Source organism: Mercenaria mercenaria, chromosome 3 (genome assembly GCF_021730395.1).
Source record: "Mercenaria mercenaria strain notata chromosome 3, MADL_Memer_1, whole genome shotgun sequence".
In the NCBI taxonomy this organism is placed as follows: domain Eukaryota; kingdom Metazoa; phylum Mollusca; class Bivalvia; order Venerida; family Veneridae; genus Mercenaria; species Mercenaria mercenaria.
In genome coordinates, this window is record NC_069363.1 from 2,881,965 (window position 1) to 2,909,652 (window position 27,688).

Consider the following 27,688-nt stretch of genomic DNA (forward strand, 5'->3'; position numbering starts at 1 on the left):
TGTATTGTGAAAAGTAATATGGTAGTAAATGACACTTAGTTTCATATTTATGGGACTTCATTAATTATAACTGTTAAACTTAAAATTTCTTTTTAAACTAAAGCTGTTGTTTTCTCTTGTTTTCCTTATTGTATCATCTTTAAATCTAATGTTGTTGTTTTAATGTCCTTTTTCAACAAATGCTGATGTTTTCTGTTGTTTTTCAGATTGTATCATCTTTACAATTAATGAAATGGTTTTGTTGTCTGTTGTTTTTTTAGATTGTATCATCTTTAGTACTTAAGCTGTTGTTTTCTGTTGTTTTTCAGGTTGTATCATTTTTAAAGCCAATGCAATTGTTTCTTGTTCTTTGTTTTAAATAAATGCTGTTGCTGTCTGTTGTTATTCGAATTGTTTCATCTTTAAAACTAATGCTGTTGTTTTTTGTTATTTTTTGTTAAACAAATGATGTAGTTTTATGTTGTTTCTTAAATTATACAATCTTTAAAACTAATGCTGTTGTTTTTTGTTCTTTTTCTTAAACAAATGCTTTTGTTTTTCAGATTGTATTATATTTAAAACTAATGTTGTTACATGCTGTTCTTTTTTAAATAAATGCTGTTGTTTTCTGTTGTTTTTCAGCTTGTATCATCTTTAAAATTAATGCTGCTGTTTTCTGTTGTTTTTCAGATTGTATCATCTTTAAAACTAAAGCTGTTGTTTTCTGTTGTTTTTCAGATTGTATCATATTGTAAACTAATGTTGTTGTTTTCTGTTCTTTTTTAAACAAATGCTGTTGTTTTTCAGATTTATCATCTTTAAATTTAATGCTGTTGTCTCTCCTATTGTACCATCTTTATGGCTAATACTGTTGTTTTCTGTTCTTTTTCTTAAACAAATGTTGTTGATTTTCAGATTGTATCTTATCTAAAACTAATGCTATTGTTTTCTGTTCCTTTCTAAACTAAAGCTGTTGTTTTCTGTTGTTTGTCATATTGAATCATCTTTAAATATAATGCTGTTGTTTTTATGCCCCCGAAGGGAGGCATATAGTTTTTGAACCGTCTGTCGGTCTGTCAGTCTGTCTGTCGGTCTGTCAGTCTGTCCGCAATTTTCGTGTCCGGTCCATATCTTTGTCATCGATGGATGGATTTTCATATAACTTGGCATGAATGTGTACCACAGTAAGTCGACGTGTCGCGCGCAAGACCCAGGTCCGTAGCTCAAAGGTCAAGGCCACACTTAAGACGTTAAAGGATAGTGCATTGATGGGCATGTCCGGTCCATATCTTTGTCATCGATGGATGGATTTTCAAATAATTTGGGCATGAATGTGTACCCATAATCGACGTGTCGCGCGCAAGACCCAGGTCCGTAGCTCAAAGTCAAGGCACCCCTTAACGTTAAAGGATGAGCTTTGATGGGCGTGTCCGGTCCATATCTTTGTCATCGATGGAGGGATTTAAAATAACTTGGCATGAATGTGTACCACAAAAGACGACGTGTCGCGCGCAGACCTAGTCCGTAGCTCAAACTTCAAGGTCACACTAGACATTAAAGGTCATTTTTCATGATAGTCCCTTGATGGGCGTGCCCGGTCCATATCATTGCCCATTCATGCATGGATTTTAAAATGACTACGCAGAAGTGTGACCAGTAAAGACGACGTTTTCGCGCGCAAGACCCGCTCCGTAGGTCAAAGGTCCTAAACTCTAACATGGGCCATAACTATTCATTCAAAGTGCCATCGGGGGCATGTGTCATCCTATGGAGACAGCTCTTGTTTTATTCTTTTTCAAACAAATGCTGTTGTTTTCTGTTGTTTTGAAATTGTTTTATCTTTAAGATTAATACTGTTGTTTTCTGTTATTCTTTTAATAAATGCAGTTGTTTTCTGTTGTTTTTCAGATTGATCATCTTTAAAACTATTGCTGTTGTTTTCTGTTCTTTTTTAAACAAATGCTGTTGTTGTCTATTGTTTTTCAAATTGTGTCAACTTTATAACTAAGTCTGTTGTTTTCTGTTTTTTTCCATATTGTATCATCTTTAAAACTATTAAAAAATTTAAAAGACTGTACCATTATTATGTCTTGACTACTGGTGGTTTCTCTTCTTCATAATAGTTACATTTATTTTATATAATACAGAATAGTATACTTAGCAAATGCACTCACTGTTTGATATTTCTAAAACTTATACTCATCAACTTTAAGAGATATGTTTTGTTTCTAAAATGGAGAGAAGCTAAATATAATATTGTATTGATATATCATAACATGCTCTTTGTAGGTGCTTATCTTAGTTTTTATGTATCGTAGATGTTGTAGCTTAGCTTTTTAGGATATAAGTGATCATTTGGCAGAACGCATGCTACTTATTTATTTCATAACTTAAATATTGTACTTAAATTTCTTTTTAAACTAGCGCTGTTGCTTTCTCTTGTTTTCCTTATTGTATCATCTTTAAATCTGATGCTGTTGTTTTAATTTCATTTTTAAACAAATGCTGATGTTTTCTGTTGTTTTTCTGATTGTATCATCTTTAAAATTAATGCTGTTGATTTCTGTTCTTTTTAATTAAACAAATGCTGTTGTTGTCTGTTATTTTTTCAAATTGTGTCATCTTTAGTACTGAAGCTGTTGTTTTTCAGGTTGTATCATTTTTAAAGCCAATGCAATTGCTTCTTGTTCTTTGTTTTAAATAAATGCTGTTGTTGTCTGTTGCTGTTCAAATAGTTTCATCTTTAAAACTAATGCTGTTGTTTTTTTTTTTTTTGTTTTTTTTTTCTTTAACAAATGCTGTTGTTTTTCAGATTGTATTATCTTTAAAACTAATGTTGTTACTTGCTGTTCTTTTTAAAACAAATGCTGTTGTTTTCTGTTGTTTTTCAGCTTGTATCATCTTTAAAATTAATGCTGCTGTTTTCTGTTGTTTTTCAGATTGTATCATCTTTAAAACTAATGCTGTTGTTTTCTGTTGTTTTTCAGATTGTATCATATTGAAAACTAATGCTGTTGTTTTCTGTTCTTTTTTAAACAAATGCTGTTGTTGTCTGTTGTTTTTCAGCTTGATCATCTTTAAAATTAATGCTGTTGTTTTCTGTTGTTTCTCCTATTGTACCATCTTTAAGGCTAGTACTGTTGTTTTCTGTTCTTTTTCTTAAACAGATGTTGTTTATCAGATTGTATCTTATTTAAAACTAATGTTGTTGTTTTCTGTTCTTTTCTAAACTAAAGCTGTTGTTTTCTGTTGTTTTTCATATTTCTGTTCTTTTTTAAATAAATGCTGTTGTTGTCTGTTTTTTCACAGATTGTATCATCTTTAAAACTAATGCTGTTGTTTTCTGTTCTTTTTTAAACAAATGCTGCTGTTGTCTGTTGTTTTTCAGACTTATAACCTTTAAAACTTATGCTGTTGTTTTCTGTTGTTCTTCAGATTGGATAATTTTTGAAGAAAAAAATGATGTTGTTTTTACACCTTTTTTAAACAAATGCTTTTGCTTTCTGTTGTTTTCCATATTGTATCATCTTTAAAATAATGCTGTTGTTTGTTGACCTTTTTTAACAAATGCTTTTGTTTTCTGTTGTTTTTCAGTTTCATCTTTTCTGTTCTTTTAAATTAAAGGTGTGTTTTTTCCATATTGTTTCATCTTTAAATCTAATGTTGTTGTTTTCATTTCTTTTTTAAACAAATGCTGTTGTTGTCTGTTGTTTTTCAGATTGTTTCATCTTTAAAACTAATGCTGTTGTTTTCTGTTGTTTTTCAGATTGTATCATCTTTAACTAATGCTGTTGTTTTTTGTTCTTTTTTTTAAACAAATGCTGTTGTTTTCTGTTGTTTTTCAGGTTATATCATCTTTAAAACTAATGCTGTTGTTTTCAGCTCTTTTTTAAACTATTACTGTTGTTTTCAGTTGTTCTTCAGATTTATCATCTTTAAAACTAATGCTGTTGTTTTCTGTTGTTCCTCAGATTGTATCATCTTTAAGACTAATGTTGTTGTTTTCTGTTCTGTTTTAAACAAATGCTGTTGTTTATTTGGTTGTTTGTTTGGTTGTGGGGCCTCCGTGGCCGAGTGGTTATAGTCGTTGACTTCAAACCATTTGCCCCTCATCGATCTGGGTTCGAAACCTCATTTGGACGTAGAATTCTTCACGTGAGGAAGCCATCCAGCTGTCTTGCGGAAGGTCGGTGGTTCTACCCAGGTGCCCGCTCGTGATGAAATTGTGCACGGAGGGGCACCTGGGGTCTTCCTCCACCATTAAAGCTGGAAAGTCGCCATATGACCTTAATTGTGTCGGTGCGACGTTAAACCCAACAAAATAAATAAAAAATTGTTTGGTTGTATCTTATTTAAAACTAATGTTGTTACTTTCTGTTCTTTTTTAAACTAAAGCTGTTGTTTTCTGTTGTTTTTCATATTGTATCATCTTTAAATCTAATGCTGTTGTTTTCAGTTCTTATTTAAACAAATGATGTTGTTGTCTGTTGTTTTTCAGATTGTATCATCATTAAAACTAATGCTCTTGTATTCTGTGTTTTTTTAAACAAATGCTGTTGTTTTTCAGATTGTATCTTATTTAAAACTAATGATGTTTTCTGTTCTTTTTTAAACTTTAAGCTGTTGTTTTCTGTTGTTTTTCATATTGTATCATTTTTAAATCTAATGATGTTGTTTTCAGTTCTTATTTAAACAAATGATGTTGTTGTATGTTGTTTTTCAAATTGTATCATCATTAAAACTAATGGTCTTGTTTTCGGTTGTTTTTCAGATTGTATCGTCTTTAAAACTTATGCTGTTGTTTTCTTTTTTTTCAGATTATATCATTTTTAAAACTATTGCTGTTGTTTTCTGTTCTTTTTTTAAACAAATGCTGTTGTTGTCTGTTGTTATTCAGATTATATCATCTTTTAAACTAATGCTATTGTTGTCTGTTCTTTTTTAAACAAATGCTGTTGTTGTCTGTTGTTTCACAGATTGTATCATCTTTAAAACTAATGCTGTTGTTTTCTGTTCTTTTTTAAACAAATGCTGCTGTTGTCTGTTGTTTTTCAGACTTATAACCTTTAAAACTTATGCTGTTGTTTTCTGTTGTTCTTCAGATTGGATAATTTAAAAAAATGGTGTTGTTTTTTTTTCACCTTTTTAAAACAAATGCTGTTGTTTTCTGTTGTTTCCATATTGTATCATCTTTGAAACTAATGCCGTTGTTTGTTGACCTTGCTCTTGTTTTCTGTTGTTTTTCAGGTTGTTTCATCTTTTCTGTTCTTTTAAATTAAAGCTGTTGTTTTCTGTTGTTTTCCATATTGTTTCATCTTTAAATCTAATGTTGTTGTTTTCATTTCTTTTTTAAACAAATGCTGTTGTTGTCTGTTGTTTTTCAGATTGTTTCATCTTTAAAACTAATGCTGTTGTTTTCTGTTGTTTTTCAGATTGTATCATCTTTAAACAAATGCTGTTGTTTTCTGTTGTTTTTCAGGTCATATCATCTTTAAAACTAATGCTGTTGTTTTCAGCTCTTTTTTAAACTATTACTGTTGTTTTCAGTTGTTCTTCAGATTTATCATCTTTAAGACTAATGCTGTTGTTTTCTGTTCTGTTTTAAACAAATGCTGTTGTTTGTTAGGTTGTATCTTATTTAAAACTAATGTTGTTGCTTTCTGTTCTTTTTTAAACTAAAGCTGTTGTTTTCTGTTGTTTTTCATATTGTATCATCTTTAAATCTAATGTTGTTGCTTTCTGTTCTTCTTCATGTGAGGAAGCCATCCAGATTATATCATCTTTAAAACTAATGCTGTCGTTTTCTGTTCTTTTCTAAACAAATGTTGTTGTTTTTCAGATTGATCATCTTTAAAATTAATACTGTTGTTTTCTGTTGTTTCTCAGATTGTATTATTTTTAAAACTAATGCTGTTGTTTTTTGTTCTTTTTTTCTAAACAAATGTAATTGTTTTTGTTGTTTTTCAAATTCATCATCTTATTATGTATTAACGCAGTACAAAACAGAGCTATGCGTTTCTTCATAGGAGTTGGAAAATATACTCCAAATGCTGCCCTGTATGGTGAATTAGCATGGATTCCACCATATGTAAAGCAATGGAGGGTGATATCCCAGCAATGGCATAGGTTTAGTAGAATGAATAATGATAGAGTCAATTACAAAATTTTTTTAAGCTTGTGGAAATAAAAGTAGTAATAGTTGTAAAAACTGGCAACATGATTTTCACAAATGTTTACATAAGGTAAATTTACCTAGTTTATATAAGGATTGTGATCATATGTCGTCTAAATATTTTTGTGATAAGATTGAGAATGCATTGATGTCTGAATATAAGACTGAATGGTATAATTCTTTGAATAATGATATAGGAATAAGTGGTAGAGGTGGCAATAAGTTAAGGACCTACAAGTTATTTAAACAGAATTATGAACTGGAACCTTATATAGGGATGTTTATACCTAAGAAACATAGAAGTGCGTATGCGAAATTTTGGTGTGGTGTGGCCCCATTTCGCATTGAAACAGGGCGGTATGAAAATCTTCCAGTTGAAAATAGATTATGTCCGTTTTGTAAATCATCAGTAGAAAATGAAGCACATGTTATGTTGTATTGTGATACTTACTCAGTTGTAAGACAAAAATTTTTATCTACAGTTTTAGAAGTTGAACCAAACAATGATATGGTAAAATGTATAACCAAAACCTGTTATTATATTATTCTCCGCTATGTGTATCAAAAATCATTAAGTGATTGTAATAAAGGATTAAATAATTGAGTTTTAAAATTAAAGAACCTTTTATGTGATTATGGTTTTGTAGATATTTGGAATAACCCTTATGTAATTGAGTGTAAACATTTTATGCATATATTTAGGCAACGTGTTATTGACTGTTTTATTCAAGGTTGGCATGTATCTAAAGAAACTAGTGCTGTGCTAGAGCTGTACATTAACTTTAAATTCAGTTTTACTTATGAAAACTATTTGGATCTATTACCAAACAATTTGAGATTGTATATAACTAGACTTAGAATTTCTGCACATAGCCTTACAAGAGACCTACTAGTTTAAATGATATTCTGGTTCATTCTTCTTTTACAAGACCAAGTAGGTATGGTCAAATTTCTAAATGTAATAGAGCTCGCTGCTCACATTGTTCAACTATAAATGAATCTAAAATTTTTACATCTTCTGCAACTTTGACAAACTACAGAATTAGAAAGAATCTTTCATGTAGTTCCAAAAATGTAATTTATGTTATCACATGTAAAAGGTGTAATTTTCAATATGTTGGACAGACCAACCAGATGTGCTCTAAACGCATGAATAGTCATCGTTTTGATATAAACCATTATCCCGAATCTTTAACTAATGTTTCTGAACATTTTAATTCCAACCTTCACACAATTGATGACTTTTCATTCATGCCCATAGAACACATAAATGGTGATTGGAAACGTCTTCTGAGGGAGACTTACTGGATGCATGAGTTAGACACAGTTTATCCAAATGGAATGAACTCAAGATATTTGTACTAATAATTATTTAAGACTTTTAATCTTCATGTTTTACATTTCTTACATTTTTCTCTGTATAATCAGTCAATTCTATAGACTACTTTTGATATATAAAATACAGTAATAAGCATTATAAATGTTCAGTTTTTTCCAGACTTTTAATATCCTTTTTGCTATCTGCATTTTCTCTGGAAATAATGTATCTTCATAGATCCTTTACATTGTGCATTTCTGTATTATATGTATAATGTTTTTGAATGTTAAAATACGCCATGCTGTTGCATACGTTTTGACGTCGTTGTTATGACGTCATGTTCTACATGACGTCATCAACGTTATTGATTGTAAACATTATACCCCTGATGAAGGCATTGACAGCCGAAACTAGTTGGAAATAAATTAAAAACCAGTTTGAAGTTGTTCTTCCATTTTCAATTATATTGCACATAGCCTTAGAATACATACTGGACGATACGCCAGAAATAGATTACAAAGAAATGAACGTTATTGTCAATGTTGTAATGAAAGGGATGTAGAAGATGAGTTTCATTTTATCATTATATGTCCTTGTTACACAGATGTAAGAAAACAATATATCAAAAAGTATTACTATACAAGACCAAGTATGTTCAAGTTTTTAGAACTGTTACAAAGTAACAATAGGAATACATTATTCAAGTTAGCAATGTATTGTAAAAATGCCACAAATATCAGAACTTCGATTTTGAATAATGTACTGTAATATCACATTATCATGTTGTATGTTTTCTTTATTGCTTCATTATACTGTTCATCCTCAAATAATATGAAATGCTGCTGTACCAGTTATCGCATTAAACCTATATATTGTTAAAAATTGAAATTATTGTATATTTGATGATGTACGTTGTACAAGTCAAAATAAATTATATGTTCTGTTCTGTTCTGTTCCTGTTACTTGGTGTTACAGTTGAGAAACAATATTCTCTACCCATAGGTTTGACCAATATTTTATGGTTTTATTGTAAATATTGTTAAACTCTGAAATTTTATTGTAACACAATAAATAGATATTTTTTAGCTCGACTTTTCAAAGAAAAAGTTGAGTTATTGCACTCGCCCCCTTTGTTGGCGTCTCAGTTTGATAAAGTCAAGTAAAATATCTCTTACTTTAATAGCTTTGACTTGGAAATATAATTGGTTATAAACTATCAAAGCTACACAATAAGAAGTAATTCCCATAACTTTGTTCTGAGTTTTGACAGAGTTTTACAGTCCCCATTACTCTGATTTGAATTTTACCAGAATTATGTCCCTTTTTGATTGGAGTTTTTTTTTTTTGGTAAAAGTTTTTAGCAGGTCAAATGTCTCTGTTATTATCAAAGCTTTGGACTTAAAAATTAAATTGTTATCAAGGGTTATACAATAAGAAGAAATCCCCTTAACTCTAGATTTGAAATTTAACTGTTTTTTGACAGAGTTTTGCCCTTTTTGATGTCAAAGCTATGATTCGGTGTCAAGCACTGGGAACGGTCGAGCATGCTGTCTGATGGACAGCTGTTGTTTTATTACTGGTATAGTGTTACTCGGTGTTACAGCTGAGAAACGATATTCATTACCCATAGGTTTTCTTCTTCTTTTTTAAGTATACAAGATTGGCTTTGTGATACTGTGTTAAATTAAATCTTTTATGTATGTATTATATAAATGTACACAAAGATGAGACTTAAATAAAATGTTGAACTTGAACTTGAACTCTTAAAAACTATAATTGCTGTAGTTTTTTTGTCCTTTTTTAAACTAAAGCTGATGTTTTCTGTTGTTTTCCATATTGTATCATCTTTAAATCTAATGCTATTGTTTTCAGTTCTTTTTTTAACAAATGCTGTTGTTTTTATATTGTATCATCTTTAAAACTAATGCTGCTGTTTTCTGTTGTTTTTCAGACTGTATCATCTTTAAAACTAATGCTGTTGTTTTCTGTTGTTTTTCAGATTGTATCATCTTTAAAACTTATGCTGTTGGTTTCTGTTCTTTTTTTAACAAAACGATTGCTGTTGTTGCCTGCTGTTTTCAGATTTGATCATGTTTAAAACAAATACTGCTATTTTCTCTTGTTTTATAGATTGTATCATTTCAAAACTAATGCCGTTGTTTTTCATATTTGTCATCTTTAAACAAATGCTGTTGTTTTCTGTTCATTTTTAAACTAAAGCTGTTGTTTTCCATATTGTATCATCTTTAAATCTACTGCTGTTGTTTTCACTTCTTTTTCAAACAAATGCTGTTGTTGTCTCTTGTTTTTCCGATTGTTTAATCTTTAAAACTAATGATGTTGTTTTCTGTTGTTCTTCAGATTGTATCATTTTTAAAACTAATGCTTTTGTTTTATGCCCCCGAAGGGAGGCATATTAGTTTTCAACTGTCCGTCCGTTTGTTCGTTCGTTCGTTAGTCACAACGTTAACTTTTTGCATGAAGGCACTTTACTCGCGAACCACTGCACCCAGGACCTTCAAACTTCACATGCTGATAGTACTTATTGAGTACACCATCCCTACTGATTTTGGGGTCACCAGGTCAAAGGTCAAGGTCAGAGGGGCCAATGTTAACTTTTTGCATGAAGGCATTTTACTCGCGAACCACTGCACCCAGGACCTTCAAACTTCACAGGCTGATAGTACTTACTGAGTACATTACCTCTACTGATATTGGGGTCACCAGGTCAAAGGTCAAGGTCACAGGGGCCAATGTTAACTTTTTGCATGAAGGCATTTTACTCGCGAACCACTGCACCCAGGACCTTCAAACTTCACAGGCTGATAGTACTTACTGAGTACATTACCTCTACTGATATTGGGGTCCCCAGGTCACAGATCAAGGTCACAGGGGCCAACGTTTTTTTGCATGAAGGCACTTTACTAGCGAACCACTGCACCCAGGACCTTCAAACTTTACACGCTGATAGTACTTATTGAGTACACCATCCCTATTGACTTTGGGATCACCAGGTCAAAAGTCAAGGTCACAGGGGCCAACGTTAACTTTTTGCATGAAGGCATTTTACTCGCGAACCACTGCACCCAGGACCTTCAAACTTCACATGCTGTTAGTACTTGTTGAGTACACCACTCCTACTCACTTTGGGGTCACCAGGTCAAAGATCAAGGTCACGGGGCCAACGTTAATTTTTTGCATGAAGACACTTTACAAACCACTTCATTCAGGACCTTCAAACTTCACATGCTGATAGTACTTATTAAGTACACCACCCCTACTGACCTTGGGGTCACAAGGTCAAAGGCCAAGGTGCTGCGGGGGTATTTGTCACCATTAGTGACAGCTCTTGTTTGTTCTTTTTTTAAGTTGTTTTTCAGATTGTATCATCTTTTAAACTAATGCTGTTGTTTTCTGTTCTTTTTTAAACAAATGCTGTAGTTTCCTGTAGTTTTCAGATTTATCACATTAAAAACTATTGCTGTTGTTTTCTGTTCTTTTTTAAACTAAAGCTGTAGTTTTCTATATTGTATCATCTTTAAATATAATGCTGTTGTCTTCTGTTTTTAGCTCACCTGTCACATAGTGACAAGGTGAGCTTTTGTGATCGCCCTTCGTCCGTCGTCTGTGCGTGCGTCCGTGCGTCCGTCAACAATTTCTTGTCTGCATGATAGTGGTTTCATTTATGATATGATTTTAACCAAACTTGCACACAACTTGTATCACCATAAGATATTGGTTCTCTTCTTGAACAGGCCAGATTCCATTATGGGTTCCAGAGTTATGGCCTCTGAAAGGGCCAGAATTAGCTATTTTGGCCTTGTCTGCACAATAGCAGCTTCATTTATGATTTTATTTTAATCAAACTTGCACACAAGATCTTATGAGAGGGGATATCCGCCATTTCACACATTATAGTAGTTGAAATTTCTTGTTACATTTTTGTTGTTTTCAAAACATTATTTAAATTTAGGTACATAAACAGTACTTTAAAAAACAGGCATAAATAAGATCTTATCTATATGTTTTTAAAACGAACATCATTCGCACAATGAAATGTTGATTATCAAACATATAAACGTCCTCATAATAATGACTGCAACAAAATACCATTGTTCTCATAATAATCTCGACGTTATTAAACGAAGCTGAGAACCAGTCCTCATTATTACGACAGAGATCGCCGTATAATAATAACTGCTCCCTCTTCGTTGCAACGTCCATTTTCACCTCGTAAAAAAACACAGCGACGAAATGTCTAAACTTGAGAAATATGACAATTTTGACAATGTCTGAAAGGGTTTAAACCTGGCTTGGACCCCTATGACCATGATATATACAGGTTTCATACATGGTCTTGTAGGCACAGGTCCTAGCTAAAGATCGAGACCCTGTTCGGGTACCAAATATAGCCTGAGGGGTCAGGTCAAGTCGTACAAGGTCACAAGGTACTGTCGAACTTAGAAAAGCGGTCTTTTTTGACTACGTTTAAAAGCATTTCAATAAAGTTCGACCCTGTATCACCAAAACATATACCCGTATTAAACATTGATCTCTAGTTAAAGACTGACACCATGTTCGATAGCCCTAGGGGTCAGGGCGGGTCGTATAAGAACACTATTTTGTCTTCTAACTTCGTATTTGACCATGTTTAAAAGGTTATCTACCGGGTTCGAGACCCTATGCCTAAGAAATATACATATATTATACATGGTCATATTGATATGAGACCTGGCTAGCGAATGAGACCAAGTCTGAGAATCTGACGTACCCATTAGGGTCAAGGCAGGCTATTTAAGGTCACCGGGTAGTGTTTAAATTTAGGAAATCTGTCAATTTTGACCATATGTGTGTGTGTGTGTGTGTGTGTGTGTGTGTGTGTGTGCGTGCGTGCGTGTGTGTTCGGGTTTAACGTCTTTTTCAACAATTTTTCAGTCATATAAACGACGGTGTCTACTTGTAGCAGTAAGCACAATGCCCAATTTTATAGTGCTGCTTCACTGGAATATCACGTCGTAGACACGTGATATGATACCCCACCCAGTCACATTATTATGACACCGGGCTGACCAGTCCTAGCATTACCCCCTTAATGCTGAGCGCCAAGCTAGGAAGCTACTAGTACCATTTTTAGCTCGACTATTCGAAGAATAAGTAGAGCTATCCTACTCACCACGGCGTCGGCGTCGGCGTCGGCGTCACACCCTGGTTAAGTTTTTCGTACCAGTCCACATTTTGACAAAGTCTTTTGAGATAAAGCTTTGAAACTTTCAACACTTGTTTACCATCACCATGTCCATTTATAGGCAAGAGTACATAACTCTGTCAAGCATTTTGACTGAATTATGGCCCCTTTTGACTTAGAAATCTTGGTTAAGTTTTTCGTACCAGTTCATATTTTGACAAAGTCTTTTGAGAAAAAGCTTTGAAACTTTCAACACTTGTTTACCATCACCATGTCCAGTTGTAGGCAAGAGTACATAACTCCATCAAGCATTTTGGTTGAATTATGGCCCCTTTTTGACTTAGAAATCTTGGTTAAGTTTTTCGTACCAGTCCACATTTTGACAAAGTCTTTTGAGATAAAGCTTGGAAACTTTCAACACTTGTTTACCATCACAATGTCCAGTTGTAGGCAAGAGTACATAACTCCATCAAGCATTTTGTCTGAATTATGGCCCCTTTTGACTTAGAAATCTTGGTTAAGTTTTTCGTACCAGTTTATATTTTGTGTAAAGTGTTTGACATATGGCTTTGAAACTTTTATATCTTGTTCAGTATAATAGTCTCTATCAATAGGCAAGAGTACGTAACTCTCTCAGCTTTTTTGGCTGAATTATGGCCCTTTTTGAACTTGGAAATTGGTTTTGTTTTATATATGTCCATGTTTTGTCAAGACTATTTGACATTTTGGCTTTTAAACTTTAAACACTTGTTTATCATTATGATTTCCATCTGTAGGCAAGAGTACATAACTCTGACAACTATTTTGACTGAATTATGGCCCTTTTTGGACTTTGAAATTTGTTCAGTTTTTTTTTAACAAGTCAGCGTTTTGTCAAAACTATTTGAACTGTGGCTTTGAAACTTTTAACACTAGTTTATCAACATGATTTCCATCTGTAGGCAAGAGTACATAACTCTGTCAACTATTTTGACTGAATTATGGCCCTTTTTGGACTTGGAAATTAGTTAAATTTTTCATATAAGTCCATGTTTTGCCAGACATATAACTTAACATATTTGCCATCATGGTCACACATTGCCAGTTAGTGCAAGACTAATCGAAATCCACAAATACAGGAACATTTTTTGTTTAATCCATTTTTTTGTTTAGTCTGAAAAACTATGGAAATATTTTGACCCCATTCTTCAATCAATTCTTCGAATAGTCGAGCGCGCTGTCATCCGACAGCTCTTGTTTACGTCTGGTATGACGCGGCCGGGGATCGAACCCGAGAAATGCCGCACTCGAAGCGGACGCTCTACCACTAGGCTACCGATGCGGGTATTTTACATGCCTGAAAGGCTTTAAACCCGGTTTGAACCCCTATGACCATGATATATAAATGTATCATACATGGTCGTGCAGGTATGTAGGGTCGAATAAGGACACCGTTTTGTCTTCTAACTTCGTATTTTGAACATGACTATAAGGATCTTACATGCCTGCCTGTGTAAAACGGGGTTTTCCCTACCCGAGGGACAGTGTGGAATGGAAAACCGAGCGTTAGCAAGGTTTTTTATCCATGCTGTCCCGAGGGTAGGAAAAACAGCTGTCTTACACAGGCAGACATGTTAGATAATTTTTCTTGCCTATCATGTTCAAAATAGATCGTTGAGACAAATAGGTTTTTGGTATTTCCTGACATTATTTATAAAGTTTATGACGTCACAATGGTACCAGTACTATGTGACGTCACCTGAGTGCACGCTATTTTAGACAAGGTTTTTCCCTAGGGAAAGACAGGAATATCTTTCCCCGGCGCGTGCTTGGATAAATGTATACTTTTCCCGATAGGTAGGCAAGAATATAAGGATCTTACATGCCTGCCTGTGTAAGACGGGGTTTTCCCTACCCGAGGGACAGTGTGGAATGGAAAACCGAGCGTTAGCGAGGTTTTTTATCCATGCTGTCCCGAGGATAGGGAAAACAGCTTTCTTACACAGGCAGACATGTTAGATCATTTTTCTTGCCTATCATGTTCAAAATAGATCGTGGAGACAAATAGGTTTGGGTATTTCCCGACATTATAAAGTTTATGACGTCACAATGGTACCAGTACTATGTGACATCACCTTAGTGCACGCTATTTTAGACAAGGTTTTTCCCTAGGGAAAGACAGGAGTATCTATCCCCGGCGCGTGCTCGGATAAATGTATACTTTCCCCGCTAGGTAGGCAAGAATATAAGGATCTTATATGCCTGCCTGTGTAAAACGGGGTTTTCCCTACCCGAGGGACAGTGTGGAATGGAAAACCGAGCGTTAGCGAGGTTTTTTATCCATGCTGTCCCGAGGGTAGAGAAAACAGCTGTCTTACACAGGCAGACATGTTAGATCATTTTTCTTGCCTATCATGTTCAAAATAGATCGTGGAGACAAATAGGTTTTTGATATTTCCTGACATTATTTATGAAGTTTATGACGTCACAATGGTACCGGTACTGTGACGTCACCTGAGTGCACGCTATTTTAGACAAGGGTTTTCCCTAGGGAAAGACAGGAATATCTATTCCCGGCGCGTGCTCGGATAAATGTATACTTTCCCCGCCAGGTAGGCAAGAATAAGAGAGCCTTTATGCCAAAGAAATATACATATATCCAACATGGTTGTATAGGTGTAAGTCCTTGTTATTGATTGAGACCATGTTTTAGTACCTTGGATAATCCTAGAGGCCAGGACATGTCATACATCGCTACAAGATAAGCCTACATGGAAAATAGGCCTACCATGTCTGGGAGGCTTTGGACCCAGTTGAATCCCGTTTGGCCAAAACATGTACCAGTTTTATGTATCGTCGACTAGGTAGGCCTATGGGTCCTGGCTACAAAGTAACACGATGTTCGAGTACCTGAGTTGGCTATGGGTGTCAGGAGGTTATGAAGATATGACTTCCGACAAGGTCCATCCCTCAATTTAATATATGAAGTATGCATATTTTCACGAAAAATTGTACATTTTGAGACGGTTCCCCGACAAAAACGTCCGTGTTAAATATAGACAAATTACATATCTTTCTAGACAATGTTTAGATTTAATTTTCAAAAGTTATTTCATTAAAATATTTTGTGTTTGGAACATTCTGCAATAATTTGAAGTTGATGAAAAACACGGAATTTTTCCGTACGGAAATACAGCTTTTATCCTAAATTACGTACAGACGGACGAACTGATTTTTTACAACCTTTGAGATATTAAATTTTAATAAAAATAAGTGTTAAGTTTTCATTTGCAGTTATTGACGCAAAATAAATAGTTTTTGTGAGCACGTTTTCTTTATTTTGCGGCTAATATTTTACAAGTCAAAAATACCAAGGTTCAGCAAATGTTGCCGACGGCATGTCCGTCGGGGAAAAATTGATTTTCATATTCGTTTAAATGATAGTTCTAACTACTTATTAAAAGAAATTTGATATCCTGTTCCTGACGCTTTTTTATAATAAAATGAAATTGATCGAATTTTCGAAAAAAATGCTACAAAAATTACCGTTATACGGTCCCTGTAGCAAGTCTGCAGATCGTACAGACGGACGGACAAAACTTACCTGAACCTATTTATTTCCATAGAAATAATAAAAAATAGTTAATGCATATGTTACTAAATATAGTAAAATTTGTGTACTGAATTTAAACGTATATGAGCAACATGAGGCCGATATTAATTAGTTTTCCTGCGAGCTGGTGTACCTGATATCGATATCAGGCAAACTTTCGGGTGTGCCAAAAATCCATATCAGGCTTACTTCCGGCTGTAAAAACATCAGTATTTTATACTTTCACTGGCATAGTGTCAAGTATATACAAACTAACATTTATTTTACAAAAGAACACATGGTATGAGTACATAACTTCTCTAGGGCTCTAGCTTCTTCTTCTATCATAGTTGAATAAGGCTGACACAAGAAACGTTGACACTAAAATGCATGAATTGAAAACAAATGTTTGAAAGGAAATGACGTCAGCGCCGTCAGAAAACGTCAACGTTCCCGCGCATTACATAAACATTCAAAGACGCTGTGCAACATTTTTTTTCATGTCGTCTCTTCTTTAACAATATAGTGGAATATACGCAATAAAAAAAGTTATAAAACAGGACTGGAGTGCCTGAAGGCGATATTGGCATACTAGACCGGTATTTGCCCTTGGGTTAAAGCCCTCGGGCCAAAACCTCACCTAGTATGCCAATATCGCCTTAAGACACACCAGCCCTGTATAATAACCTCTAACTATATACCAAAAGTGTGTTACTTTAGTTGTTGAAAAATATTTTTTAGAGAGATAAGGTACATTTACGTGTTTCTTTTTACGTTTGGACCTGGCACCCATGTTCGAGCCCGGTCGATCATTAGGATCGTGTTTAAACCTTGAGCTATCCCTTTATGAAATAGTTATTGGAAAGTTCTACAAATACATGTAACTTTTGTTAATGTATCCGTAATACTTTTGTCGTAATATTTGATTGAAAATGACCATTTTTTAGAAATTGATTTCAGGCCCGAGGCCCGAACCCCTCTAGAGACCGGTTTGTTCCAACAAAGGGGTTCTGAATGTCTTTTGTTGTGTAGTATTAAAAAATACACAATATCTAGCTAATAATGTCAAACCCTACGAGAAAAATAGTTTTTGACACTTTAATTACGATGACAAAAATTCGATATCAGGGACATATCCGACACCCGGACCCTAGGGGTGAGAGGAAAAATGTTCGAATCTGACCTAAACCTTTTGCATATTGACTGCGTAACCCATGCGAGAGCTTGCCTGGGTGTGCCCATTTTTAAGCCCTTTAGAAAAAATCCCTGATTTTATTTGGTAGTCTAAGAGCTGAAAAATGAGATGGTGAAAAGTGAAAATCTCAAAAAAAAACAAAAAAAAACAGTGAAGTTTTCTACACATAAATACTGTTTTAACAAAACAATCAAACAAAAAACCAGAAAAAAAACAGTGCATTATTCTGGGAACTTGGAATTTTCGATTTCCTCATTTTTTGCAGTTGATTTTTTTTGTTCAGAGTTAAGGGTCGGGTCAAGGCCAACCGTTTGGTAGATCTACTTGGGTACCAACAACAGGCCATCGGAAAATCCCGACCGGGTTCACTTTCTAAGTCGAAAAAAAAAACACTTTAACTTTGACCCGTTTGAGCTTTGACTATTTCTTTGGTTACTACTATGTATTTTATTACCGGGGTCATCATTTAAATGTTCACAATAACCTAGGTTTTATTTTTAATGGAACGGCTGCAGGGGGACTTATTTTCTTAGTATTAAATATTGTCGACATCGGTACGGGGAGCGTTTATTATTTTTTACTGTTTTACCAGTTATTCCCCTTTACTTAAAAGGGCCCATTTTAGCGCAAAGAAACGAATTTAGCTTAACAACATACATTTTAAATTACTAAAATGTCATTATTATGGCCAATTCAAAATAAACTTGAGTATAGGAATAAGAAGTTTATCAATGCCATTTTAAATATACTTAAAATGACAAAGTTAGCAAAATAAATTCTTAATAATAATTAAAATAATTGCATATAAAGTCCTTTAAGGGGGAATGGTACTTTGTCAAAAATCCAGCACATACAAAACGGATCGTAGGAAATAAACTTGAAAAGATTAGTCGAGCCTGTCCATCATTAACCGAAAAAGTGAAATCATCATTCATTAAGAATTTCACATACGCTGTCAATCAAAACAAACAAAAAGGAGAAGCTGAATTAATACAGGCGCTAGAAAGCATAGTTCCACATATGTATGGAGAGCACCATCTTTGCAGCCACTGGTGTAAAAATAAGGCAATAATGTAAATTCACGTGCTTACGTCATGTCTTAAGCGACGTTGTTTATTGCGTCACAATGCTCTAATTCAAACGGTTGTACTAGAAAACGCTTCGGTGAACTTTTTTCTATTTTTGCACAGCCATTAACAACATAAAAGAATTTTTACATACAAAATTTGGCAAAAATTCACGGGCCAATTTTTTGCAAAATGGATCAGAAGCGATTTTTTTCCTGAATTTTCTTAAACAACCAAAAGTCTGTTTTCGCACCTCCTTCGAAAATTCGGATAGACAATACCTTTTCATGTTAATGATCACTAAGAAATTGCTTTATTCTGTCGTTTGATATATAATCTAATGCATTGACGCCAACAATACGTTTGTAGTATCGAGTTTTATACCATTTTAGTGCTACCATTAACGGACGTAAAAAGCGCGAAAACGGGTCATGTTTGCGACGTCATGGTAAACGTCATACGCATGTTTATCGCTCTAAAAGATGATGATACAAATTTGAAATATCTACAAGTTTATTTTGGTATATACGACTATTAGCAAGTCTTAAATTTTGACAAAGTACCATTCCCCCTTAAGTTAATTTTGACTCAATGGTTTTCATATTGTTGGGATAGTTAGCAAATTGAATGCTTGATTATTATTAAGATATCTGCATATAAATTCTTACGACTGAATTATAAAAATCATTTTAATTTTCATTGGCTACAACATCAAAAGTAGTGTTATAAGTAAATTATCGCAAGTTTACATATAAATAGGGATAATGCACTTCTAAAAAGCAACATGGGAAATGAATTAGCATATTGAAATTTCAGCTTCTATATTGTGAAGTGGCGGATAATCCCCTCCATAGGTGGCGAGTAGGCCTACAGTGTAAAGGAACCAGACCTCTCATCTATGGAAGGGGATATCCGCCATTTCACACATTTTATTAGTTGATATTTCAATATGACAATTCATTTCCCATGTTGGTTTTTATAAGTGCATTATTCCTATTTGTATGTACATTAACATTATATCATTTTAAAAATGACAGTGTTTTTAATGAAATATCAAAATGTTTCAGTTATAAATTAATAAAAAAACTTCAAATGCAAATATTTAAATTTAAATTGAATTGATCGATTGTTTTACAATTTCAAAATTCAATTTCTTGTTACATTTTTATTGTTTTCAAAACATTGTTACATTTAGATACATCAACAGTACTTTAAACAAGAGGGTCATGATGACCCTGGATCGCTCATCAGAATAATATGAGCTACATGTTTCAAATGTCAAACTGATGATTTTTAGAATTTTTTTGGAAAAATTCCTGATGTACAATCAAGTAACCCCTGGGGCGGGGCCAAGTTTACCCCAGGGGTCATGAATGGAACAAAATTTGTAGAAGAGTACTAGGCAATGTAACATATCAAATATCTAAGATCTAGGCCTTCTGGTTTATTTTTAGCAAATTTATGAAGATTTCCCTATATACAATCAAGTAACCCCTGGGGCTGTGTAAATTTGGCCCTGGGGGGTCCAGATTTGTATTTTTTTGTAGAAGTCTACTAGGCAATGCTACACGTCAAATATCCAAGATCTAGGCCTTCTGGTTTATTTTTAGAAATTTTTTGAAGATTTTCCTATGTAAAATCAAGTGACTCCATGGGGCGGGGTCAATTTGATCCCGGGGGTCATGATTTGAAACTTTTGTAGAAGTCTACTAGGCAATGCTACATGTCAAATATCTAAGATCTAGGCCTTTTGGTTTATTTTTAGAAAAATTTTGAAGATTTTCCTATGTAAAATCAAGTGACCCCTGGGTCGGGGTCAATTTTGACCCCGGGGGTCATGATTTGAACAGATTTTGTAGATGTCCACTAGGCAATGCTACACGTGAAATATCTAAGCTGTATACCTTCTGGTTTATTTTTAGAAAAATTTTGAAGATTTTCCTATGTAAAATCAAGTGACCCCTGGGCCGGAGTCAATTTTGACCCCGGGGGTCATAATAGGCCTTCTGTTCATTTTTAGAAATTTTTTGAAGATTTTCCTATGTAAAATCAAGTGACCCTGGGGCCGGGTCAATTTTGACCCCGGGGTCATGATTTGAACAACTTTAGTAGAGGTCCTCTAGACAATGCTACATGTCAACTATCTAAGCTCTAGGGCTTCTGGTTTTTGAGGAGAAGATTTTTTAAGATTTTCCTATGTAAAATCAAGTGACCCCTAGGGCGGGGTCAATTTTGACCCCGGGGTCATGATTTGAACAAACTTGATAGAGGTCCACTAGGCAATGCTTCACACCAAATATCTAAGCTCCAGGTCTTCTGGTTTTTGAGAAGAAGATTTTTAAAGTTTTTCCTTTCTGTTGCCATGGCAACCAGAGTTCTGCATGGAATTCAATTCTTTGAACAATTTTTAAAGAAGACCATCTAAGGAACATCCCTGTGAAGTTTCATCAAAATTGGCCTGTTGGTTTAGGAGGAGATGTTGTTTAAAGGAAAGTGTGGACGGACAGACGGACGGACAGATAATAATTAACTGCTCCCTCTCCGGTGCAATGTCCATTTTCACCTCATGAAAAACACAGCGACGAAGTGTTCAAACTTGCGAAATATGACAATTTTGACCATATCTGAAAGGGTTTAGACCCGACTCGAACCCCTTTGACCATGATATATACAGGTATCAATCATATATGGTTTTGTAGGCATAGGTCCTAGCTAAAGATTGAAACCTTGTTCGGGTACCTAGGATAGCCCTGTGGACGCATTAGTCGAGAGGGCTAGGACGCTTTCCTACGGAGGTGAAGGCCTTTGGTTCGAATCCTGGCTACTCTCATTGCGGTTTTTCCTTGGGCAAGGCACTTTATCACGATTGCCTCAGTTGACCCTGCTGTAAAATTTAATGGGTACTTGCAAATTGCTGGGGGTAAGGTATAAATGGTTTTAACTGTTCTTAAAAAAGGGTCGCTCAAAAGCTCTACAGAGCTTATGTTAATTGTTTCACAAAGCGACGGTTAATATAATTTACCTTTAAATTTTACCCTAGGGTTCAGGGCAGGTTGTACAAGGTCACAAGATAGTGTTCGAACTTAAAAAGTCTGCCGATTTTGACCGCCTCGGAAAGAATTTCAATAAAGTTCGACCCTGTGTCACAGAAACATATACCCGTATCATACACTGATGTGTAGTTATGGATCCTGGCTATTGACTGACACCATGTTCGAGTACATTGGATAGCCCTAGGGGCCGGGCCGGTCGTATAAGAACAATATTTGGGTCTTCTAACTTCGTATTTTTTTACCATGTCTAGGTTATCGACCGGGATAGAGCCCCTATGCCAAAGAAATATACATATATTATATATGGGCATATAGGTAGTAGTCCTGGCGATCGAATGAGACCAAGTTTGAGTATCTGACGTACCCATAAGGGTCAGGGCAGGCCATTTAAGGTCACCGGGAAGTGTTCAAATTTAGGAAATACATGTATGTCAATTTTGACCATGTCTGAAAGGCTTTAAACCCGGTTCGAACCCCTATGACCATATTTATACATGTATCATACATGGTCGTGTAGGTATGTCGGGTCGAATAAGGACACCGTTTTGTCTTCTAGCTGCGTATCTTGACCATGGCCGGATTCGAGCCTTTATGCCAAAGAAATATATTGTATACACATATCTTATATGGTTGTATAGGTGTAAGTCCTGGCTATCGATTGAGACCATGTTTTAGTACCTACGATAGCCTTAGAGGTCAGGGCGTGTCATATATGGCTACAAAGTATGCCTCCAACATAGAAAATATGGCTATTACCATATCTGGTAGGCTTTGGACCCTTATGCATCGTCGACTAGATATGGGTCCTGGCTACAAAGTAACATGATGTTCAAGTACCTGAGTTGGTCATGGGTGTCAGGAGAGGTAATACATGGAAGTACAGAATTTCAGTTGATATTGACACTATGTTAGACACTATGTTAGATTTTGACTTTTGTTCGAGTCTCTATATCGCGGGTACCTACCATATATGGATATGTTGGTAGATGTCTAAGCTTTACATTCAAACTACTTACAAGTCCATTTGATGCCATCAGGACTCAGGACAGGTCTCAGAATGTGACCAAACTTGTTTTATGCGATAGGGTGCTGGCCGAGTCTAAGCTGGCCTGAACAGGAAAGCCGTGAGAATTGCTCAAAGGGCGTCTTTACTACTTTGAAATATTCATATTTTGAGAATATTACCGGACTTTGACCTATGATCTTTACCCCTAGTCGAACGGGTTTGAACCCTGCTTCCTGTAGCTACTGGCTTGCCTTTTGCAACAAGGTATCATTTATTAAAATCGGACATAAGGTTATGAAGATATGACTCTTCCGACAAGATCCATCCCTTAATTTAAAATATGAAGTATGCATATTTTCACGAAAAATTGTACATTTTAAGACGATTCTCCGACAAAACCGTCAACAGTAGAATACAAAAATTACATATCTTTCTAGATAATGTTTAGATTTAATTTATAAAAGTTATTTCATTATAATAGCTTGAGTTTTGAACATTCTACAGTAATTTGAAGTTAATGAAAAACACTGGATTTTTCCGTACGGAAATACAGCTTTTCTCCTAAATTATGTACAAACAGACGAACCGATGTTTTTGTTACAACCTTTTAGATATCATATTTTTTATAAGAATAAGTTTTAAGTTCTTATTTTCAGTTATTAACGCAAAATAAATAGATTATATAAGCATGTTTTCCTTATTTTATGGCTAATATTTTACAAGCCAAAAATGCCAAAGCTCAGCAAATGTTCACATGATTTTCATACTCGTTTAAATGATAGTTCCAACTACTCATTAAAAGAAATTTCAACGCTTTTTATAATAAAAAGAAATTGATGAAACTTTCGAAAAAATGCGACAAAAACCACCGTTATAGGTCCCTATAACATGTCTACAGGTCGTACAGACTGACAAAACTTACCCGAGACTATTTATTTCCATAGAAATAATAGATATAAACCAAACCGTGTTACTTTAGTTGTTGAAAAAATATTTTTTTAGATAAATACGGTATATTTACGTGTTTCTTTTTACGCTTGGACCTGGCACCCATGTTCGAGCCCAGGTGACCCTTAGGATCCGGTTTAAACCTTGTGCTATACCTTTATGAAATAGTTATTGGAAAGTTTTACAAATACACGTTACTTTTATTAAGATATCTTAAAGTACTTTTGTCGTAATATTTGATTGAAAATGACCTTTTTATTTTTAAATTGATTTCAGGCCCAGGGCCCGAACCCGTCTAGAGACCGATCTGACCAAACCAGGGGGTTCTGAATGTGTTTTATTGTGTAGTATTTAATAATATCTAGCTAAAAATGTAAAATCCTACGAGAAAAATGAAGGTTTGACACTTTAATTTCGGTTTCAAAAATTCGATATCAGGGACATACCCGACACCCGGACCCTAGAGGTAAGAGGAAAAATGTTCGAATCTGACCTTAATCTTTTGCATATCGACTGCGTAACCCTTGCGGGATTTTGCCTGGGTGTGTCCATCCTTTTAAGCCCTTTAGAAAAATCCATGATTTTATGTAGTCTAAGAGCTGAAAAATGAGATGGTGAAAAGTGAAAATCTAAATCAAGTGCATTATTCTGGGAACTGGGAATTTTCTACTTTTTTGTTGTTGAATTTTTAAGGTCAGGGTTAGGGGTCGGGTCAAGGCCAACCGTTTGGTAGATCTACTTGGGGACCAACCAAAGTCTGTCGGAAAATCCCGACCGGATTCACTTTCTAAGTCGAAAAAAGAAAGACATCAACTTGACCTTTGACTGTTTGTTTGGTTACGACTATGTATTTTGATACCGTGGTCATCATTTCAATGCTCAGAATTACCTAAGCTTTATTTTTGAATGGAACAGCGGACTTTTTTTCATAGTATAAAATATTGTCGACACCGGTACGGGGAGCGTTTATTATTTTTTACTGTTCTACCAGTTATTCCCCTTTACTTAAAAGGGCCCATGTTAGCGCAAAGAAACGAATTTTGCTTGACAACATAAAATTGAAATGACTCAAATGTTATTCATATGACCAAATTAAAAAAAAATTGAAAATAGGAATAAGAAGTTTATCAATGCCATTTCAGCAAAATAAATTCTTAATAACGATTAAAATAATTGCATATAAAGTCCTTTAAATTAAGTTTGACTCAACGGTTTTCATATTGATGGCACAGTAAGCAAATTTAATACTTAATTATTATTAAAATATCTGCATAATTATGAAATTTTATGACTGAATTGTAAGAATCATTTTAATTTTCATTGGTTACAACATTAAAGGTAGTGTTATAATTAAAATATCACAATTTACATATAAATAGGGATAATGCAGTTCTAAACAGCAATGAATTGGCATATTGAAATTTCAACTTCATGTACTATAATGTGTGAAGTGGCCAATATCCCCTTCCATACTCATCTGTCTCTTCATTTTTTCATTTTGGTCACCTTTTACAAGCAACTTGAGCTATGCAGGGGTCAGGATGGCTATGTCAATCATTGCTCATGTCAATATAGGCAGTTTTTTACAGTAATAGTTTTGGTGAAACCTAGATATTGATTTTTATGTCTGTAAAGATTGTGCATAACACTTGGTGCAGGTTTCTGCGAGAAATTTCAAGTTTTTCAGAACATTTCCTACTGTTTTAGACTATATCAGCCAAATCCATTTAATTTTATTTATATACATGTATATTGTGCCTATATTTGAGGCATGCATGACCATCAAATCTATCTTTCCTTTCTGAAGGCAGACCTTCATCATCACACTTTAAAATGCATTTTTAAACAACCAAAAAGAAAATTTAAGTTTATTTTCCTAACATGAAGAGATAAACACATGACCAAGGTATTTAGGGTCAGGGTCAAAGGTCAGACATTTAATAAACTGATGTAAGGATTTTCATAAAACTAGCATCAACTGTTAAACACTCATGACATGAAGTGATCAACCCAGGTCACAGTCATGCTTGGAGGTCAAAGGTCAGACAGCTTTACTTTGTGTCTTCCAACACTGGAAGCACTTTCATAATACAAGTACTGTTTATTTCATCAGGGCTTCACTTCCCTGTATTAAACAGAATCTTTGAACAATTAGCACCTTCAGCGATAGCTCTATTTACAAACAATATGGACCTAAACCTACAGGTACAACTAATTGTCCAGACAGAGACATATGTATAAATCACTACATGGACTTAAAGAAATCTCTTTGGGATCCTTGGCTGTGATTATGGTCATACCTGGGTAAAAACTGAGAGTTACAAAGGCTGACCATCAAAGTTGAAATGTTAATGACTTTCTGTCTACACATGATCTTTTGTGTTCAATTCATACATCTTTGTTTGGCTATTTTCTATATTGGGTTGATCACTTCATGTCATGAGTGTTTAACAGTTGATGCTAGTTTTATGAAAATCCTTCAGTTTATTAAATATCTGACCTTTGACCCTGACCCTAAATACCTAGGTCATGTGTCAATATTATCTATTACAGAAGAATGGATCAAGGCAATAGACACAGGACAAGCTGTTGGCACAATTTTTCTTGATCTGAGCAAAGCATTTGACATTGTCAATCACTCATTGCTGCTCGATAAATTGTCAGCATATCAATTTGACTGCAATTCAATCAAGTGGCTTCAGTCATATCTCAGAGACCGCCAACAAAAAGTATGTGTGTCTGGAAAGTACTCTGATACAATGGAGATAACCTCAGGAGTTCCACAAGGCTCAGTTTTAGGTCCCCTCCTATTCATTATGTATATTAATGACCTTCCTTTATATATACAAAACTCAGAAACAGATATGTTTGCTGATGACACAACCATCAGCACAACAGACTCTGATGTAAAAGTAATATACAAAAACCTTCAGTCTGACTTAGACATAATTCACAATTGGTGCTCACAAAATGCCATGCTTCTCAACATTCAAAAAACAAAATTGAAGTTCATAACTGCAAATAATTACAAACAAAATACAATTCAACAATCATCCCAAAAGCTTAAATTAAATAATGAAGTTATTGCTTACTCCAAATGTGAAAAACTGCTGGGTGTTAATGTAGACAGTAACCTAAACTGGAAAGCACATGTTCATAGCACACTTAAGAAATGTAATTCAAAACTCTACCTCCTCATGCCTATAAAACATTATCTCAGTATCTGTGTTCGCAAAACACAATGCATATATATTGCCGCATATAGACTACTGCTATACAATTTGGGGAAATTGCAGTCTTGAGCTTCAAAATCTGTTTATCAAGTTTCAAAAGCGAGCAGCCACAATAATTCTAGACAAAGATTTTGACACACCATCCAAATTGCTGTTCAAAGAACTTAAGTGGATGACATTCCCAGAAAGACTGGAATTTAAAAAAGCCATAATTGTCTATAAATCTCAACATGAACAGTCACCAAGCTACATCCAACATCTTTTCACAAAATCCAGCTGCTCTCATGCATTCACTCGCAGATCACACTCAAATGACCTTTTACACATTCCAAAGCCAAATAAAGACTTCTTTAGAAAATCGCTGTCATACTCTGGACCACATATATGGAACTCCATTCTGCTACAAATACGCCAGTCTTCTTCCATACAGTCATTTAAACATGCTTACTTAAAATGGAGGTTCTCTGGTGAACACTGATAGCTGTTATCATTCATGTACATAATATTATACTTCTTGTCATGTTTAATTTATGTCTTTGTTTTAATGCTGAACTTAAAATGTTAATTAGTTTTATGCCATTACTATCATGTTGTAAATACCATGTACATATTTCAAGAGGCTCACAGGGAAGACTGGGCTTGCCAAAATGTGTCGCCTCTATAAATAAAGTCGTCATTATTATTATTGTTATTATTATTTCATTCCATATTTTTAAAGTTTCTATAGAAAAAAATATATATTCTATTCTCTCGATTGTTTTTATTGAAAAACTCTTTTGATATTTGTTTAAGGTGAATTTCAGCTGAAGTTGTAAGAACAAATTTAAATTTCAGGTCTAGTAACATATTTACATGTAGTGTAGGTATATATACCTGTTACCAGCTATGTACAACAGATGATAGGCAGAATGCATAAAAATCAACTTTTGTCAACACTTCTTCTTTTAGAATAATATGTATG

General features: G+C 34.4%; 1 protein-coding gene across 1 annotated transcript in view; it reads right to left on the reverse strand.

Annotated features, from left to right (window-relative positions):
* Positions 1-27,688, reverse strand: part of LOC123525578 (uncharacterized) — a 144,451-nt gene that overhangs the window by 73,783 nt on the left and 42,980 nt on the right. The gene's annotated exons all lie outside the window — the stretch shown is intronic.